General features: G+C 34.9%; 1 protein-coding gene and 1 long non-coding RNA gene across 2 annotated transcripts in view; one reads left to right on the top strand and one right to left on the bottom strand.

Annotated features, from left to right (window-relative positions):
• LOC135846643 (uncharacterized) overlaps window positions 1–15,741 on the top strand; it is a 240,844-nt gene that overhangs the window by 79,729 nt on the left and 145,374 nt on the right. Inside the window, exon 7 of the long non-coding RNA XR_010558995.1 lies at window positions 3,414–3,519. This is a non-coding gene — a long non-coding RNA (uncharacterized LOC135846643). The remainder of the gene's footprint in view (window positions 1–3,413; window positions 3,520–15,741) is intronic.
• LOC135846642 (putative uncharacterized protein DDB_G0282133) overlaps window positions 1–15,741 on the bottom strand; it is a 144,847-nt gene that overhangs the window by 75,726 nt on the left and 53,380 nt on the right. The gene's annotated exons all lie outside the window — the stretch shown is intronic.

Raw genomic sequence — 15,741 nt, 5'->3', positions numbered from 1 at the left:
TATAAGTATCTGTACCGAAAATACGAACGAGAAAACGGACCCCTGCCAACCCACCCGCCCAAATAATAAGACATTGATGCGTGTAATGTCACTTTATGTACCATAAACTACCTACCAATAGTTATAAAAGCCTCTCAGCTATGATATATTTGCTCTACTATCTACATACGTACTTCATGCAAGCAGGCAAATCGATCGATCGATCAATTCCTCATCCCCACGTACTAGGCTCACTCAGTTCTCCATGGCACATCATCTATCTACATAAATAAATATCGTACACTGATCCAATTTCAAGAGGATGTCTTCTTTTTTGCACTGTTTCTAAACTGTACGAATTTTTACTCATTGGTACGGTCGTCGGTCACGACCTTCGATAGAAATTTTTTCGGCTGTGATGGTCGACAACGAAAATATAAGGCGAATAAGACAAGTAAATTATATATATTTTTGTACCTCTGCTCTATACGTACAGAGTAGATCTAGGTACCAGGTACATACTCTATAGACCATTATCTCACGCTTATCTTGGCCGAGGTGTACCTGCACGAAAAAATCCATCCTCGTACACAATACTTTCTCGAGTTACACCAGTAGTACCTACTCGTAGGTAAGTATTGAAGAAGTTGAAGAAGGAAAAAAAAAAGAGGAAGAAGGAAAAAGGTAAATCCGTTCGCGAGTTTGTTCAAAGAGCCGCACAGTACACACCTATGTAAATAGGTATAGCATGTAGTACTGTACCTACGTACACATTGTCTATCTACGTGTAGAGTACCCTGCCTATTCCTCTGGTCTCTTTGCTGCGATGCCCATGCCCGGCTCTTTAGTCTTTATTGTACACTACAGAGCAGGCTGCCTCCTCCACTATAGAGCAACCAGCAAGAGCGAGACAAACGGATAGAATTGTATCGTAATTAACTAGGTTTATAGAGCAATCGTGATAGGCGGTATTTAACGCTATTGTTTTTCGATCAATGAAACCTGTTTAGCCATCAGCCCAACCATTCATATAGGCTAAAGCGCGCGGCGGTGCCTCTATATACTATATACGTAGGTATACGTACTATAAATATATATTATATTTATTTATACACCTTTGTGAACGCGCGCAGAGAAAAAAAAACAATTGCCACAATGCAAACACATCTTAAAATAATAATAATGAAGAAAAAAAAAGAAACAAACCACACACAGAGAGAAATTACCTAATCGTCTGTGTGTAGTCTGGAGGAAAAAAATCGAATTAGTCGATTGTTGAGTATATTCTAGGGCTTGACTTTTTAGCGAGATTTTCGCTTATAAAATGAGACCTTTGCAATGAACTCGATTTTGGAACACGAAGGGAAAGAGATGGGAAAGATTATTTTTATTTAAGAGGCTTTTCAGTCGATTTTAACCATTTTTATGAGATTTCAAGAACAGGGTGTCCACTAAAATCCAAAAAGCTAAATTCGTGCTTTTTCGTACTCCCAAAATGAAATTTCGAATCGTGTAACTGTCGTCAAATCTACCCATAGCCCCCCCTCCAAAGTCTTCAAGGTGTCTCCAGATTTTTAAAATATTCTGGTAGGAAATTTTTTTGATATCTTTCTCAATGAAGGTACATAACATTTAAAGATTCACCCTCTTCTCCCCACCACTTTCTGCCCATTTCATTTTATTCAAAAGAACCATAGAATTGTCAAAAAAATTTTACACAACGTCTAACAAGGTTCGTACAGTTTGTTTAAATCCAGAGTCGAGACATTTTTGTGATTTTTGGACCACTTTTTTGTATTAAAAAATTTGATGCAATGTCCCCCAAAATTTTCATTTCTTTCCTTGTTCAAGATTTTGTAAAACTATCTCATTATTTTTGAACAATTCTTTTTTCAAAAAATTTGAAAAAAAGCCAAATGGCCCAAGCGAACCGAGGGCTCAAGAAAACTTGTGATTTTGAAAAAGTTTTTTCTGTGTTTTCTTGAACAATTATGGCAAAAAAATTGAGAAAACCAGGTGGAAAAATTCGCAAATTATGGACGAATTACGTATCTTTTTTAAACTTTAGCAACCGACTGTTGGTGTTGAATTCGAAAAAAAATAGTTTTAAAAAAATGCTTTTGCAAAATAAACAATGGGGTAGTCAGAGAGTTGAAGCACTCTAGCTGTCACCGCTGAAGGCTTTTTGATGGAAAATTGAAGATTTTCAGGGTGTCTACCAGATAATGAAAGTAGTGAAAGTAGTGAAAAAGAAGTGATTTTCAGCAATTTTGCTTAAAAGGTAGTGAAAAATGAAAAAAAGTGGAAAATCCGATTTTTCACACGGGAAAAATTCTGTAGAAAATGGCTCATTTGTTTACTTTTTCAGAACTTGAATTGCATATTTTTGAAAGCTTTTGCCCTCGCTTCGCTCGGGCTATTTGCGCTTCTCTTTCGATGTGAAAAAAACTTATTGTTCAAATTCAAAAAATGTTTGAAGTTTCAATCAGAAAAATACTCACTTATCTGCATAAAAAACATCTTTTACTTCTTGAAACATGAATTTTTGAAAGGTTTCTTGGCCTTGCTTCACTCAAGCTCGTTTGCTTTTTTTTCAAGTTTAAATTTTTTTTTTAATAGGTAGGTAATCATTCAAATTTTAAAATTATGAAGCAGACATAATAAACTTCTTCAATTCATCACCCAAGAAAACAACGTTTTTATACCCCTGGAAATACTAATTTTCGATGGCTTTTTCAAAAAATTGGTATATTTTTTTCCAAATGTTATTCAAATTTTCCATTAATTTTTTTTAATATTTTCATTTTTAAAAAGTTCTTTATTCGCCTAATTTTATTACAGTAACAATAGCCTTAAAGATGAAAATAAAATCAAAAATTGAAACGACAAATTATATTCTCGACATCCGCTTGCTTGAAAAAATCTTGGGATGTTTGAAGACATTGGAAAAGAGAAAAACTGTAATGTGAAATTTTGCCCTGTTCACCCCCTTCTCCTCTAGAAAAATCCAAAGTGTTTTAAAAATGTCCTGCTGAAGTCCTGCTTTTTTATTTTGAAATTTTGTTGGACTAGAAACCGTGAAAAATCACTGCTAAAAATTTATAAAAAATCCTTCATCTTTCATATTTGAATTTTATTCTCGAAATAATTGATTTGTTAATTTTTCGAGTTCGCTCATTTCGTAATATTTTTAACATGTACAATTGTACAGATGTACACACATGAGAAATTGTAACAACTTGAATAAATCTAGCAATGATTATAAAATCATTGAATTGATTTCAAATTGATGAAAACGTGTGCTTACACCAATGTAAAAAAATATTTGATGACCCTACTGATTAATTTCTTAAAATAAATTTTTCGAATTATTTAATCATTATGAAATTTTCACTTTCTGTAATTGATGTGTGTTGTTTGATTTCATTTTTCAGTACAATCGGAAAATTTCGAGTTTTTCAATATTTATTCGGATTCTACGAGCTATTTCGGATACAAAAGTGCTGAGCTATGGTTTTTCTCGTGAAAAATATCCAATTGGTGAGTTGATTTTTTGAATCAATTTTATCTACATTTTTCTCGAAAAAAACGTATCTTAAATTTTTTGGATTGACTAGCGAAATTTGCTACAAATAAGTAGTGGATCGGTTATGATTTTGTTCAAAACATTATTATCGCTTGAGGGTCATTCCACGTCAATTGGACCAAGAAGTGGTAGTGAGGTTCGACGATTTTTTAAAAAATTTTCCTGTGGTAAGACCTTTTGAAGGGATGATCAATGGCGCAAATCGCAGCCCTCTAGCCCATTTTTAAAGGCAGCCAGGGGGTGTCAACGTTTTCAGTGATCCTAAAATATCATCCATTTCAGCAGTGGATTTACTCGATAACCGCGATACCTACCAAAATGGAACTTTTTCTCATAGTTAGAGGTTTTGAAAAATTTTTTGGTGATATCTTAAAAATCAGCGTTGCCACTTTTTTTCGTACGAAAAATTAGCTCAAAAAGTTTCAAAACATAGTTTTCATATCGTTCAGACCTTCAAAAATTCTGAAAAAATTATATTATGCACAACTTTTTATGCTGAACGACATATTAAAAAATTGGGATGGTAACATGTTGCAAAGTCGATTTTAAAAAATTCAAAGCTTGCGAAAAAATACGATTTTTTTATTTAAAACATGAAAAAAAGTTTTTATAGGCGAAGTTGACCCATTTGACCCCCATTTTTACATATCTGTCGAAAAAGTTTAAAAAAACCCTTTCACTCGATGAAATGTATTCCTCACAAAAAAAATCAAAATTTTAAAAGATTCAAAAAATGAAGGAATTTTTATTTTTTTGTTGTGAGTGTAATTTTTATCAACTTTTTCAAGAAATACGTCAGAAAGAAGTCAAAATAAGACAACTGAATAAATTTAAACTTTTTTGATGATTGAAATTGAAAATTATTGAATTTTACGAAAGTTAAAACCATTGAAAATACAACTAAAAATGGGTACATACTTAATTTTGAAGTGATGGAGGGGGGAGGATGAAGCAGGAGTACAAAGGGAGAGGTAAGTGATTTAAGTGATTTTTTTTACATTTATATGTAGTTTAACTTGAAGGTTAACAGTGAAAACCGCGTGAAAATAACTGAATTACAGCTAAAGTTGTGTGTTCCCAATTATTTGAGGAAAGAGTTGAGACGTGAGTGCAAGGTGAGGGTGAGTGGAAAAAATGTTTCTCAAATTTCTACGCTATTATTGCTACCCAACAAAAAAAAATTGCACTCAAATAAGTGCATTACATCGGGAAACATACGCATTTCAAATTCTAAGGGGGGGTGACCCTCTACAAGGGGGGAGGGAGGGGGTATTGATTTGTTTTCAACTATAACAATACGACAATACATATTCAACTCAAAAATTACGAAAATACATACCTTAAGGGGGGGTTCACACCCCCCCCGGTAAACACACCGAACGCGAATCGCCGGCGGAAATCGCGGTCGCGAAAATCGCGTTCGATTCGCCGGCGAATAGAAGGCAGAAATCGCAGTGAAAAAAATGAAAAATCTCGTTGCAAAAATCGTAGGCGTATCGCGGGCGAATAGACGGCGGAAATCGCAGTGAAAAAAATGAAAAAACTCGTTGCGAAAATCGTAGGCGTATCGCCGGCGGATTCAGCAGTGATATTTTCAACGCGATACTCGCGTTCTATCCGCCGGCGAATCGAACGCGACAATCGCGCTGAAAAAATTTGAAAAAAACACTGCTGAATCCGCCGGCGATACGCCTACGAATTTCGCAACGATCTTTTTCATTTTTTTCAGCGCGATTTCCGCGGTCTATTCGTCGGCGAATAGAAGGCGAATTTAGTAGAGTTCTTTTACAATATTTTTCATGCGATTTTCGCATTTGTTTCGCGTTCAATCGAGTGAGCATTCAGATGTTCTTACGCAAGCATGCAATAACGAGCAGAATGTTGTGTTTTTTTTCATCTTTTCGTTCGTGTTTATTTCAAATTGGGTTTCTGGTGTTGAATTTTGATTAATTTTTTTGGAGTGATAACGAAAAATTTTTTTTCGTGGTGTGTACATAGAATAAATTTTTCGGCGATGAGTCAGATTGGAATTTTTTTGTGATTATTTCCAATGAATTTTTTTTTAGCAATTTTTGACACTTTTTTGTGATTTTTAAAATAAATTTTTCACTGTATTGATTCAAGTTTAATTTTTTTATTCAGCTTGGAATTTTTCATGGTGATTTTGAACTGTTTTTTAGTGATGAATTCTGATAAATTTTTGATGATTTCAAATGGATTTTGTATGGTGACTTAGAATAATTATTCTAAATCTCCATAATTCAATTTTTGTGTTTTTGGTTATTTTAATAAATTACAATTGATGTTGTTGCATTCTTGTGTGAAGTGATTTACCCAAGTATAGGTACTTCATCGTTTTTTCTTTTGTTATTTCCTAGTTTGTCTTCCTACATCAGAATCAGAAAGCATTCTTCACTTAATTTACTCGTTATTTATTTTGTTTTCTTGATTTTTAATTATGTAAACAAGTAAATTACTCGTAAAATTAATTGAAGAATACGTTCTGATTCTAATGTGGGAGAAGAAACTAGGAAAAAACTAAAGCAAAACATCATTGCGATTATCGCCTTCGAATCGTCTTCGAATCGCGTTCTGATATCGCTGCGATTTCCGCCGACGAATCGCCTTCGAATCGCGTTCTATTTCAACAGCGATATCGCTGCGATTCCCGCCGGCGTATCGCCTTCGGATTCCGCTGCGGAAAAAGCGGACATTTTCGCCGGCGATTCGAACGCGATTCCCACCGGCGATACGCCGGCTGCCAATACGATGATCGCCTTCTATTCGCTGGCGTATCGCGTACTATGTGTTTACCGGGCCTCTAGGGGGTGGTACCTCACCCCACGGCCGGAGGGGTGGAAACATTTTTTTTTTTCAATCAGTGGTATATGCCCTTTTCAAAAATATAATGTTCCCATAGTCCCCAAAAAGTACTTACGGGTGACTTTTAGGAGCCCCCCAAGGGGAGAGTCACTGACTTAGGGTAGGGAACATTGCATTTTTGGAACGAGGGTGGTCGTAAGTACCCAAAAAATACAAAACTTTTTAGTCCCCAAACCGAAAATTTATTTTGAACACTTTTTGGCCTATAGAATATAGACTATAGTCATTCCTTCGGAAGGTCTTTCCACAGGAAAAATTTCAAAAAATCGTCGAACCCCGCTACCACTTCTTGGTCCAATTGACGTGGAATGACCCTTGAATTAATGTTTAAATCTAACTTTTGTGATGATAATATCATTAAATTAACTTACGTGCGAAAAAAGCTTTAAACCTTACAAAATATATTATAACCTCCCTCTCCACCCATAAAAAACATGAAAAGATATTCTGCTAAAAAAACAAAAAAACTAAATTGATAATTACTAATTAGGTTTAAAATTCACAAATCTTTTGATGAAACAGACTGGATCTCTCTCCTGCTCCCTCCAAATAAATGAAAAATGAAAAAATTATGATTTGAGACAAAAATGCCATAATATTTGTATTTTTTGAAAAAAGATGAGGTTTATTTTTCAGAGACGTAAAAAGTCCAATGTGGAAGGAACAAATCAAGGTATGCGCTGGGAAAAGGCTGGAAGGTATCATTTTAGAACAGGCAGTAATATAAAGAGAAGGATGGGGAGAATGCTACTGGGAATCTTTTATCACAATTTGCGAAAAAAACTTTCATCAATGAAAGGAATGAAGTCTGATTCCTGAATGTGTCCCAAAATTTTCCGGATTTGACCCGTTAGTGTATCCTAAGGTGGGTCGGTTTTCAATTTTTTCGAAATTTGATGGAGCATATAGCGAAAAACTCGTAGAACAAGACGCAGGAAAAATTTCAAATTCTTATGGGTTTAATTTTCAAGCCAACATGAATTTTAATGTTTTCAATAATCTACGTAGGTACATAATATTAAATTTATATTGACTGACTCATCACACAGATCATTCAAATTCGGCTAAACTCCAAAGAACGAACTGCTTTTTCTCCCCCCCCCCCTCTTTCTCATCATCTTGTCACCACTCTAAATACTCTCTCCGGATTATTCCCACGGATTCCTCTCCGTTGCCCTTCAAAAACTCCTCCTCACAACCTGCTGCAAAATTTCTGAATCACGAGTGCATCAAACGCCTTTGAAAAAATACCCGATTGGTCTGCAGTTGTCACTCCCTCATACCCCTCAGCTGGAACATGATGCTGCACCGATGAAAGTAATCCGGGCGGGTGAAAGCGTATACGAAAAAAATATTAGCAACGGACGCCGCGCCGGACTTGGACGGGACGCAGCTCAGCAGATTGGGAAAAAAAGATAAAATATCGGATCGAGATTCGAGAATATAGTTGCGTTAAAAAAGCGTGCATACCGCGGGTACCCATACGACTGTGTAATTCTAATCGGTTCGATCTCACGATTTCGCGAAATTTAGAAGAAAAAAAAAGAACTCGTTCGTTGATTCGTTGCATAGTACATAGGTATTCTTGAAGAGAGGAAAAAAATGCAGTTAACCAACTGGCCGTTGTTTTTGTTGCTGTAGCCGCCTGCAGCACAGCTGAGCGGCAGGGCCGGACCCACCTACAGTATAATTTCGGACTGTGTGTACTCTGTGTAGTGTGTACGAATACGTATAGCAATGTGTGGTATACTTTTAGTCTCGTACTTAGAAAGCATCTAATATATAGTTATTAAAATGCATTTCGTGTGTAATACATAGTATGCAATCTGCTATCAACCTCCCTTCCCTGGTCTGCCTTGTACGTCTCGTGTTCTTGAAATAATTGCTATATGCAGCACTGCAGCCTCCAACATTTCGGATATGTAGAATAGAGGCGATCGCCGCCTCACCAGGTCCTTAAATGAGAGAAAGAAAACGATTTGCATCGTAGATAAAGACGGATGCAGTTTATTAGAGGAATATTTTGCTGCGTGTGCGAATATCGTATCACGTAGCTTGGAGTAAGAGTACCTACGTATCGATATTATCATATCTGCACAGTACGAGATGCAGATAGATGATAGATAGATACATATTTGAAGGAGCTGGGGTGTGGGCAAGGCGCAGGGGGTAGAGCAAAAAATGCTTGTATGTATCCAACCTGTAACAACAACAATGTTGCAACATCGTGTTCGACGTTGATCGCGGCGGCGCGAGAAAAAAAAAGTACATCGAAGCCGTAGGCGGTTTGTTGTCTTTTCTGTCTCTGTCTCTTGTGTCTCTTTCTTTCTCTTTCTTGACTTGTATTGCACCGGCAATGGCATAGTACCGGCGAACTGGCCGTTCGTATACTAGCACAGTACATAGGTACTAATAATAATATTCGACTCCGAATAAATATGTATACAGAGTGTCGCAAAATCCTAAAGAGGAGCATAGGGTGTTCGAAAAATCACATTGTGTATTAATTTTTTAGAAATTCAGCAAATTATAAGGGTTCTTATGTATTGAGTGAATGAATCTATGGTAAATTTCAAAATAACTCAAATTAGATCGTAAATGGATTTTTGAAACCGGTTTCTTCGGTTTTTGAACCAGTTGTCAGTGTTGTTTTTAAAAGTTGAAGAATGCATTTTTTTGTAAAAATCAAGTTGAATGGCAGCAAAAAATGGACATTGTTTGGTATTGTTTCAAATTTTGGTCTGTTGGAAAACCGGTTTTAGAGTACCTACTGAACTGGTTGTCAGTATATACTATAAAGTCTAAAAGACAAAAAGAAGTATTTTAACCATTTTTTTCAAAAAAATTGAAAACTGATGAGAGTTGCGATCGAAGCCAGTGAGGAATTTCCATGAGTTTGAAACTGGTTTCTTGGATTTGAACCGGTTTTTTATATTGTTTTCAAAGGTTGTGACCTGGGGATATTTTTTTAAAAAATTGTGCTGAATGGAAATGAAAATCATCATTTAATGGATTTTGAAAACTGGTTTCTTCAGTTTTTTAACTGGTTGTTAGTAATGTTTTCAAAAGTTGTAGAAGACATTTTTTTGTAAAATCAAGTTGAATGGCATCAAAAATGGACACTGCTTAGTATTGTTTGTTTTAGAATGTTGATAACTGGTTTTCAACTCCTGAACTGGTTGCCAGTAATGTCTAAAAGCTGTGGAAGTATTTCAACAATTTTTCCAAAAAAATTGAGAACTGATGAGAGTTGCAATTGAGGTTGATGAGAAATTTCCAGGGTTTGAAACCAGTTTCTTGGGTTTGAACTGGTTGTCTATGTTGTGTTTGAATGTTGCAGTGGGTATTTTTAGACAAATTGTGTTGGATGGTAGCAAAAATTATTATCATTTCCTGGAATTGTCATATTTAAAATGTTGAAAACAGGTTTTTGAGTGCTGGGTGTTCACTTTGGATTGAAACCGGTTCCTTGGAGATGAACCGTATGTCAGTGTTGCTTTTGAGAGTTTCAGTGGACATTTTTTATTTTTTTAAAATTGTACTGAACTGCAGGAAAAATACGCTCTTTTCGATATGAAGTTATATCCAATGTCGAAAAATTGAAAACCAGTTTTCGAATGCTGAACCAGTTGTTAACAATGACTGAAAATTATAGCAAATGTTTTGGCTATTTGACATTTTTTAAAGAATTGAAAAGTGAATTTACAAAGCTAGTTTAGCTAGTGGGGAGGTTTCCATAAGTTTGAAACCAGTTTCTTAGGTATAAAACTGGTTGTCAGTGTTGTTATTAGAAGTTTGGGGGGGGGGATTTGTGTAAAAATTGTGTTAGGTTGCTGCTAACTTAGACTCGTGTTACTATTGTTTTAGATGTCCGAGTGTGAGGAACTGGTTTTTAAGCGCTGAACCGGTTGTCAGTAATATCTCTAAACATTATAGCGAGTATTTTACACATTTTTGGAATAAGAAAAAAAAGTTGCGAACCAGTAAGAGTTGCAGCAGAACATAATAGGGAATTTTCATGGTTTTGAAACCGGTTTCTTTATCTTTAAGCAGCTATGTCAGTTGTGTTTTCAATTCATAGTTGGTAGGCATTATTCAAAATCATGCTTTAGGGTGGGAAAAATGGACTGTTTTTTTTTTTTTTTACTTTCTTGTGTAGCATTGGTGGAAGTTAAAGAAGAAGGTAGCAACCGGTTTCCACAAGTTCAAAATTCATTTTCCTGTTCTGAACCAGTTGTTGATAATTCTGTGCAAAATTTTAGTCGACATTATTTTGCATTTTTTCCATCATATTTTTTAAGGAACTGTTTGAAACCAGTTTTAAATCATGAAAGTGGTTCAAAAACCGTTGATTAAGTAGTACTGGTTCCAGAAATTCCTTTTTTAGTAGAACTCGTTCAGAATATGATCCCCTTTTGTGAAAACGCTTACATATTATTTGGATTCTCAGGGAAAATAAACAATATCAGCATTTTGGAAACCTGTGCTGTGCACAACTTATTCACAAAATTATTCTTCTTCCTCGAATTCTGATAGAGTATGTGATCAGCATCTGGAAACCGGTTTCAAAAATACGTAATTCGTTTCAATTTATTTAAATAATGAAGATTTAAAAGGATCTGGCATCTTTTGATTTGATTACTAATTTTCTGCTGAGTTTTTGACTTGTTTTGGTGGAAAATGTTCACTTAAAACCAGTTTTGTGCCTTTAAACCAGTTGTCAGTGGTTTTCAAAAAATTTGTCGAAAAAACAGCATCAAAATTGCGGTGCTGTAGGATCTCAACTCAATTTGAATGAATGTTCTTGTAGTCAATGATTATTGATTGGTTGACTGGAGGAAACCGGTTTCAAAAGTGCATAATCTATTTAAATCTGTATAAATCACATGAATTTTAAGCAATCATTATCATCCAGACTGTTCCAAGATATTCAGGTTTAAAATCCTGCCCCTTTAATTTTCATCTTTAATAATTATACCTGTTATCTTTTTGTGATAAAGTTGTGAAAACTGAGCCAAATAAATGAAATTGATTGATTGATATCTTTCTCGTGATCGAGTAATGCATTTTGTATGAGCTGATTTTGATGAGAAGTGGTTTTTAGAAACCGGTTTCACAGTTTCAAACCGGTTGATTCTATTGTTTAAAAACAGCATATAAGATTACCGAAAATTGTTTGATATTATGGTCCTATGGTGATGGAAAATTGACATTTTTTTGCACTTTGATATTATTTTTTCTTCAGCTCTAGTCTTCGACAACAGTGTGGTCAACATCGGAAAACCGGTTTCAAAAATGCGTAATCCAACCCCCTCCCCGCCGCAAAAAAAATTGTCACCGCAATTTTAATGGAATTTCTGCGTTCATTTTCAAAATATTTATAGATCATTGGTTTTTGATACGGGGAAACCGGTTTCAAAAATGCATAATTTGTTTTAATCGCTCTATAACCGTCATCTCCGTAAAACTTCTGTAAAATGACTGTTGTGTGTGATTTCTGAGACACCCTGTTCATTGGCAAGAAGATTTTTTGCATATAGACCCAAACCTCACCAGCTGTTCAGTTAAATAGCAAGAGCAATACCTTAATTTAAATTCACCTGAAACTTTCACGACACCCTATACGTGTTCTATGTACAATTGTACATACATCTAGTACATCTGAGTTCCTCCTATCTAGACAAGTAAAACCTCTCTCGTCCATTTATGTATGCACAGTGTACTCCTATACTTAATGCATGTACTATAATATTCATAGCAGCAAGTTTTGCGCGACCGCCATCTCCGCCGAGTATGTTTTTCTGCTAATGAGTAGGTCACCCGCGCCAGTTACAATGTTGTCTTATGTTGGCAGGTATCGGGTTAGAACCTGTTACCAATGTTGACGGATTATTGCGGCTTGGATTTGCTTCTCGCTCTGATACTCGTACGGTATTCATTTTTTTCTTTCTTCATTTCTTTCTGTATAGTTGTATGTACGAGCAGTTACCATTTAGCATTCGGCAGCGGTGTTATTTTTTTTTGTACAATGCTCAGCGAATAGTTTTTTATTCGAATTGGCACTGTTGATGCTACCTGTAGACTGTAGTATGCGTATTCGTGGAGATTTTTTAGAGGTACGCGAACCGGCTGGAACGATTTGTGATCAGATGTTTGCCAGAGAATTAAGTTGTTATGTATTGGTCTGGTACACAACATTGCCTTGGGCCTGAGTTGGGCTCGAAAAAGCACGAGTATGATTTTGATTATTCCAACTCAAAATAAAAACACTCTTCTCTTGTTCGAGAGGGGGGGGGGTAGGTCCTAAAAAAATCAGATTTGGGATCAAAAGTTTGATAAAATCCGAATTTTTTATGTTTGAGTTACAGAATCCTGAATGATTTTTTTCCAAAATCAATTCCATCGAAGGTGGGGGAGGGGGTAGGGGTAAGGGAGGGAAAAACTGCTTCTCAGGTATTCATTCTGAAGGTTTGAATTACAATGAAATCGATTGTAGTCTTCGGAATTTTTTCAATTCATTTCTCTGCACATAAGTATATGTTCAAAGATGACCATTGGCCACCCACACATCTGATTGTGCCCAAAATACCCATCATCGTAGGTATGGTACGTGTAGCGGTACCGATCTTTGTTGCATAGATTGTGGAACAACGAGTAATTAGAAATTCAACAAAGCGTCAACGATCAGCAATGAATGATTATTGTTGTCGTCGTGTTATGCTGTTTATAGAGGTAATGAAGTGTACAGTGTCGAGTGTACGTACGCTGTACACCACATTTGTATAGTTTAAAGACGTGACTTTGTGTAAATAAACGTAGCTTCGTATATACCTACAGAGGGACATATAAATTATACATGGTCCAGATCATGATTTTAATAGATTGAAAACGCGAGCTGGTTCGTTGATCGTTGCGTAGGTCTAGGTATAGGTAAAGTACCTACGTTTAGTTTAGAGGTACCTCTGCGCACATATGTAAGTATCTCTGAGTTGGTACATTGTAAATACTCGTACATATGTATTTGTAGCTGCAGCTATGTACATAGTACATATCTACATGTATAATATGGCGCACAGAAGTCGAAAAAAAAAAAACAAGATTGCGTAATTGTATTACGCGGTGTACGTTGTTGTTGTTGTTTGATATAATAGCTGTAAGTAACGTGTCTATATGTACATTATTATGTATATTGAGTGTTCCCTCGATCGGATTGCTACTTTTTGCCCCCGTTTAAATGCGCATATTACACGCAGTTATACAAATATAATTCGCATTTAGCATATTATTGTACATATCTCGACTGCATACACCATACATACGTCAAATTTTATGAAATATCAATCAAATCGAGCGAGAGAGATAGAAAGATACATGTAGAGTAGGAGAGAAGATCGACAAGAAATTTTTCGTTGTACATTCTTATACGTGTGTCTGTGTATTTGTTCCCTCTGGTCTCCTCCTTCACCTGAGAATTGTGTTTTTTTTTTTTACTTACGAGTTCTATATTTATTTGAAAAGAAATGAAGCGAAGTGAAAAATTGATGCATTATTCCTTCGATTCAACCCCTCTGACACCTCTCTCACCCCCTCTCTTCTATGACCTTAACTATGGTAAAAATACAAAAACATTGAAAATCATGTGTGACGTGTCATTTGTTGGGTTTTTTAAGGTGTCGCGTTGGAATAGGTACTTATTTTTTAAATAGACTCATGAGTGCTTTTCTAGTTGACTGATTTTGAAAACAAGTTCAAAAAATTGGAGCATTTTTTCGGGTGTAAAAAAAAAACAAAAAACTGCATTTAACTATCACCTTAAATTACAATGAATGTTAATTTTTTTTTCAATAAATATCCCAAGACAAATTAGTGACTAGGAATTCTCCCCATTCAAACGAAAAATGTATACGAGTAAAACATACTATTAAGGAGAGGCTATGGGAAGAAGGTTTGTGTGCTCGAAAATTTTTAAAAGCTGTGAGAGGAGTGAAAAAGGTACAAAAATTTGAAATTTTTCATGCGTCGTTGGAAAAGAAAAATCAAGTCTCGCTTTTTTGGCAAAAGTTGCGAAAAAGTGTCATTTTTTGCCAACATTTGCCAAAACGTGCATGAGGCTTTTTGCTATAAAATTGTCGAAGTACTTCTTGCAAAAAATTGATAAAAAATCTCGGTTTTTGGCCAAATTGGTAAAAATATTTACTTTTTTCTAAAACTTCCAAAAAATCTCGTTTTTTTCAAAAATTCCAAAAAATCCAGTATTTTTGCTAGAAACACCAAAAATTCCTTCCAATTGCTAAAGTTATTTTCAGAGTCTTGCTTTTAGTCAAAATTTTTCGAAAATTCCCGCTTTTTTAACGAAAAAAATACTTGCTTTTGTGCAAAACGCTGATAATTATCTTGTCGTTTTCTTTTGCAAAAAATTCCAAAAAAAAAACCTTTCCATTAAATGTTTACTTAGAGGTCTCATTTTTTCAACAAAATTAAAATTGCTCAAAGTATCATTTTTTTGACAATACTTGCAAAAAAGTCCTGTTTTTGAAATTGTCAGAACCTTTCTTTTTGCAAAAAAATTTCTAAAGCAGGGTATCTAACAGGTAGTGCAAGTAGTGAAAGTAGTGAAAAAGTAGTGAATTTTGGTAAGAAGGTAGTGAAAAAATGAAAAAATTCAAATTCGTTCCTTTTTCTCAATCTTTATTCCGTAGAAAAGAGCTCATTTGTCGACTTTTTTAGAGCTTGAATTACACGTTTTTGAGAGCTTTTGCTCTCGCTTTGCTCGGGCTGTTTACTCTTTTTCCCCTTAAAAAACTATTGTTCAAATTCAAGAAATGTTCAAAGTTTGAATCAGACAAATAAGTAAACTCCTCCCTGCATGAAGAAATTTTTTTTCACTTCTCGAAACATGTATTTTTGAAATTTTTCAAAAAAAAAAAAACATTTGAATTTCAAAATTTTGAAGCAAAGTAATTAACTTTTTATAATTAACCAATTCATCGCACTAAAAATCATCGTTTTTACATTAAGTATATGTACATGTACCTCCCTCTCGAAATTAAAAATTGGTTTGTTAAAAAAAAGTTGTTTATTCGCCCAATTTCATTAGATGAGCAAGAACCTTTAACGTGAAAAAAAAATCAAAAATTGAAATGATAAAATTATATTTTTGACATCTGCTTATGCTTGAAAAAAATCTTGGAAAACTAAAAGCTAAAAATTCTAATGTAAAATTTTTTTCCCCCCGGCTCCTTTTTTAAATAAAATCTCTAGTTTTTAAAAAATGTCCTGCTAAAAACCTGATT

The sequence above is a fragment of the Planococcus citri genome, chromosome 5 (genome assembly GCF_950023065.1).
Source record: "Planococcus citri chromosome 5, ihPlaCitr1.1, whole genome shotgun sequence".
Taxonomy (NCBI): domain Eukaryota; kingdom Metazoa; phylum Arthropoda; class Insecta; order Hemiptera; family Pseudococcidae; genus Planococcus; species Planococcus citri.
The sequence above is the reverse complement of the archived record's forward strand: the minus strand, read 5'-3'. Positions and strand labels throughout refer to the sequence as shown.